This window comes from Chiloscyllium plagiosum, chromosome 7 (assembly GCF_004010195.1).
Source record: "Chiloscyllium plagiosum isolate BGI_BamShark_2017 chromosome 7, ASM401019v2, whole genome shotgun sequence".
Classification (NCBI taxonomy): domain Eukaryota; kingdom Metazoa; phylum Chordata; class Chondrichthyes; order Orectolobiformes; family Hemiscylliidae; genus Chiloscyllium; species Chiloscyllium plagiosum.
The window spans coordinates 63,569,415-63,575,177 of NC_057716.1; positions in this window are offsets into that span (position 1 = coordinate 63,569,415).

The following is a 5,763-nucleotide window of genomic DNA, read 5'->3' on the forward strand; positions in this document are numbered from 1 at the left end:
AAGGTACCTGGGGGTTCAGGGGTGGTGGGTGGTGTTAGTGGGGTAAGTGGCGCAAACCAAAGACTGTCGAAGGGAACAATCCTGTCGAAGGTGGAGAAGGATGGGAAGGGGAAGTATTCTTGAATGTTGGGGTCTAGTTGCAGAAGTGTTTGAGGATGATGCACTGGATGTGGAGACTGGTGAGATGGTAGGTGAGGACAAGGGGACTCTGTTGTTATTGTGTTTGGGGAGGGGGTTTAGAGCAGTGGAACAGGGAATGGAGGTAATGCAGTGGAGGGCTGTCTGGATGACAGAGGGAAGAAAAGCACGTTGTTCAAAGTAGGTGGACATCTGGGATGCTTGGGAGTAGAATGTCTCCTCATCTGAGCAGATGTGTTGGAGGCAGAGGAATTGGGAGAACAGGGTGGGGTTCTTGCAAAATGCTGGATGGGAGAAGTTGTAGTCCAGGTAGTTATGGGAGTCTGTTGACTTGTAATAAATATCCATCTGGAAACTACTGCCAGAGTTGGAAATGGAGAGATCAAGAAAGGGGAGGAAGGTGTCCAAGATGGACCAAGTGAATTTGAGGGCAGGGTGGAATTTGTGGGAGAAGTCGATGAACTGCTCCAGTTCAGCCTTGATTCAGGAGGTTGTGCCGATGCAGTCAGCGATGTAGCAGTGAAAGAGTTGGGGCACAGTGCCTATGTAGGTACTGAAGAGGGACTATTCGACATAGCCGACAAAGAAGCAGATGTAGCTGGGGGCTATCTGGGTGTCCTTGACCACCCCCTGGATTTGGAGGAAATGGGAGGAGTTAGAGGAAAATTTATTAAGGGTGAGAACCAGTTTGGCAAGGCAGAGGTGGGTATTGGTGGAGGGGGACTGGATGGGTCTGTTGGAGAGGAAGAAGCAGAGGGCTTGGGGACTATCCTTGTAGGGTATACAAACTTAAAAATCATACAACACCAGGTTATAGTCCAACAGGTTTAATTGGAAGCACACTAGCTTTTGGAGCGCCACTCCTTCATCAGGTGATTGTGGAGTACACAATTGTAAGGCACAGAATTTATAGCAAAAACTTACAGTGTGATGTAACTGAAATTATACCTTGATTGTCTGTTGAGTCTTTGATCTGTTCGAGTACCATGATAGTTTCACTTCTTTCATGTGTAAATCACAAATTTTTTTTTAAAAGTTGCATTCTCAGATTAACTGTAACAATTGGTGTTAGCTAGACAATATGTTGAATGTGTTAGCCCCCTGTGTTCTCTGTCTATGCCATGATGTTTAGATTGATTCTAATCTAAAAAGTGAGATAACAGAGTTTTACATGAATTCATGCAATTTTTGAGCAATGTACAATGTAACTCTGCAAGTACAAATCCACCCCACAAAATATATGTGTGTATGTGGGTCTTTGTGTCTGTCTGTGTGTCTGTCTGTCTGGGTTGGGGGTGGTGAGTGTGAGAGAGAGTGTATATGTATGTGCATGAGTGTAGAGTGGTCCAAGTCTCTGAGAGGATGCTGTGTGAGTGTGGGAGTGTGTGTGTCTGTAAGGGTGTGTGTGAGTATTTGTGTGCATGTCTGTGTATATGTGTGTGTGTGTATGTAGGAATGTGTGTGTGTGTATAGTGCAATGAACCTAAGGTCCCATTTGAGGCCCTGCCTATGGGTACCGAACTTAGCTATCAGCCTCTGCTCAGCCACTTTTTGCTGCTGCCTGTCCCGAAGTCTGCCTTGGAGGATGGTCACCCGAAGGTCTGAGGTCAAATGTCCTGGACCGCTGAAGTGTTCCCCAACTGGGAGGGAACCCTCCTGTCTGTTGATTGTTTTGAGGTGTCTATTCATCCGTTGCCGTAGCCTTATACTTTGCAGGCAAGGATGCTCTGAGGCATGGTACATTGGAGAAACCGAGCAAAGGCTAAGGCAATGGATGAATGGACACCGCACATCAATCAACAGACAGGAGTGTTCCCTCCCAGTTGGGGAACACTTCAGTAGTCCAGGAAATTCGACCCCGGACCTTCAAGTGACCATCCTCAAAGGCAGACTTCGGGACAGGCAGCAGCGAAATGTGGCCGAGCAGAGGCTGATAGCTAAGTTCGGTACCCATAGGGAGGGCCTCAACTGGAATTCATGTCACAATACAGGTGGCCACCATTGCACTATACACACACACAGACACTCCTACACACACTCAGGCACGCGCACACACACGCACACACACAGAGCACACACACATTCCCACACTCACACATGCACCCCCTCACAGACTTAAGACACTCTACACTCACTACACACGCATATACACTCTCTCTCACACTCACCACCCCCAACCCAGAGAGACACACAGACAGACAGACACAAAGACCCACATGCACACATATATTTTGTGGGGTGAATTTGTAGTTGCAAAGCTACATTGTACTTTGCTCAAAAATTGCATGAATTCATGTCAAACTCTGTTATCTCACTTTTTAAGATTAGAATCAATCTAAACATCATGGCATAGACAGAGAACACAGGGGGCTAATACCTTCAACATATTGTCTAGCTAACACTAATTGTTACAGCTAACCTGAGAATGCAACTTTTAAAAAGAGGTGTTGTGATTTACACATGAAAGAAGTGAAACTATCATGGTATTCGAACAGATGAAAGACTCAACAGACAATCAAGGTATTTTTCAATGTATAATTTCAGTTACATCACACTGTAAGTTTTTGCTATATATTCTGTGCCTTACAATGTGTCCTCCACAATCACCTGATGAAGGAGCGGTGCTCCGAAAGCTAGTGTGCTCCAAATAAAACCTGTTGGACTATAACCTGGTGTTGTGTGATTTTTAACTTTGTACACCCCAGTACAAAACCAGCATCTCCAAATCTTGTGGGGTATGGACGTGTATAAAGACTGCACATCCATAGTGACGAGAAAGCGCTGGGGCTGTGGAGGGGGAGGAATCTAGAAGTTAGTGAAGAGATGGAGGGCATGGTTGGTGTTGTGGATGTAGGTGGGAAATGCCTGAACCAAGGCTGAGAGGATGGGATGAGATGAGTTTGATGAGGCAGGAACATGCTGAGATGCTGGGTCATCTCGGGTGGTTGGGCTTGTGGATCTTAAGGAGCAGTTCAGTGGGGCAGGAGCAAGGGCAGGGTCATTTGGCCCAAGACATTAACTGATTTCTCCTCACAGATGCTGCCAGATCTGATGAGCTTTTCCAGGAATGTCTGTTTTTGTTTCTGATTCACATCATCCACAGTTCTTTCAGTTTTTATTTGCCAGAAAGGACTAGTCAATGAAGACATTATAACTATTCTGAGCAAAACAGGGATGGCCACTGAAAAATAACAATTTGAATAAATGTACAGAATGAGAGGTAGGAGGTTAAGCCAATAGATTGGGCATATAAAGCACAATGATGGTTGGCAGGAATATGCAGTGCAAGCTCAAACAGTGGTCTGGGAACAGACATGCCCATAGAAAGAGACTACAATAATAACCATTGAAAGAATGGGAGGTCAAACAGTAGCAGTCCAGAAAAAAAGATTGAAGGCAAGGTAAAGGGCATAATAAGGATGATAAATAAAGTACTAACCAGGAATATCACCAGTAGCAGAAGCCCATGTAACTGAGAAGTCATAGTGGCTATGAACAAACTAGAAGACAAGTTGACAAAAGATGTCAAACAGCAAGATTAGAAATACAAAGTTTAAGAGAATTTGTATCGAGGTGCCAGACAGGTGAGGTTTAGTTGTATAATGTAAATGTATATGCACTGAAGAGTTGTCCCTTGATGGGACTTATTATGCTAAAGCTGAAAATGTGTTGCTGGAATAGCGCAGCAGGTCAGGCAGCATCCAAGAACAGGTTTGACTGAGACAAGGTGGGGGGAGGGGAAATGAGGAAACTGGAGAAATCTGAGTTCATCCCTTGTGGTTGGAGGGTTCCTAGGCGGAAGATAGTGCCAGCTTGATACACAACAATTGAGTACAGTTATGAAAAATCCCAATGTGAGAGGTATTACTCAGGAAAATAAACATTGAAGAATTAAAAATGTAGTATTATGTTGTGAATTTCCTTCAGTGTGAGATGACTGGAAGATGAAATTGTAGTTTTTACTGATGCTTCTTATGCAAATGTCAGCGATGAGTTCTCAAGTGCAGGAGAGCTTATCATCTGGTTGTTGAAAACTCTAGATTGGGCAACTAAAAAGGCTGAGTAGCAAAGACTCTCACTCTTGGTAACATTTTACAGAGCAAAACTGTTGGAAGAAATTATGAAAAAAAATTCAGCAGCATTGTACATTGAATGCTACATCAACAATCACCATGGAACAACATATATACTCACCAAAGTGTGTGAGTAAGAAAGGAATGAGAATTGATATTGCAATTTCAAAACAGATGGTGGAGAAAGGAAAAAATCTTGAAATTGAAATGGGTGGAGACCAACAGTTAATTATCTGATAAAGGATGTGTGAGAGGTAATTTCGGTTTAAACTTTAAGATGTGCCTGGACCACAGACTGATCTATAATAAAAGACAGAACCTTTGTTTCTTTTCTAACAACCATTTTATATACTCAAAAGTAGAGTAGTTTAAATTGTGCAGAATGCTGACAATTTGTGAGCGATAGTAAAAGCAGGCAGGCTCTTGATTAATGAAGCCATTCACACAGCAGAGAAGGATAAGTCCTTGGCTGATAAGACTCCAGGATGGGAGTACGACTTGAGACATCTGTTTTGATAAGACTACAGGGTGAGAAAAACAACAAACTTTGGAGACTCTGGAGCCTTTTGTTGCAGACTTTGTGATAAAAATAATGATGTTTTTAAGAATGTGAACCTCATGGCTTGTTGGAGCCAAGGAGAGGAGGGACTTGTCCTATAAATAATGGAGACTTTGTAAGCCTCAGCGCGCCTTTTCTTTAAGGGTGCCCGACTCTGCAGACTTGACTTGTTAATAAAACTTTGTTTTCCTGAATTTGTCTAGAGCGATTATTGAGAAGCGATTTTCGTTTCTAACAGATGTCAGTCAGTTCAGTTGTGTGGTCAGCTAGTCTGCAATGCAATGTGATACTAACAGTGTGGATTGAATTCCTACTTGAGGTGAGATGGCCATGAAGGACTCTCCTTCTCAACCTTTCCCTTTGCCTAAGAGGTGGTGACCCTCAGATTAAACCATTCTTTCTATAATGACAGAGTAGATTTATAATCTAGTTTTGTTTTACAAAGGAAACAGTAGCTTCTAAAAAACTGTTATACATATTGAAAAAAGAAGACTTGGAGCTTAGGCAAAGATAAAAATGGGAAAATAATCAGGTGTCATTTTGTTTGTTATGTTTTTTATTATTATTGTAGATGAATTCCATCAAAGAAGCAAAAAAGGAATCTGTTATTATCTGCTGTGGTCTGAATGAATGTCTAGTTTTATTTGCTTTTTTTTAAACTAGTAGACACGCTCAATAAAAACATCCATCTATCTAATAGAGTATTTACAAGCAAAGCTCATTATGGGCAATGCAAACTATCAATGGCGAGTGAGATGTAGGTAGCAATGGTGGGAAAGGACTAAATCGAAATGGATTTGGAGGAGAAAATAAAACACAGTACCTCCCACAGTGCCCACCTCTCTCTAAAGCCATCAAGAGCATACACACCAATACACACAAACGAAGTTGCAACAAGACACTATTCAAAAGGGCCACAACACACTGCAGCACACCAGAACTGCAAAAAGAGGAAGAGGAACACCTATACAAGGTATTCGCCAAAAACGGATA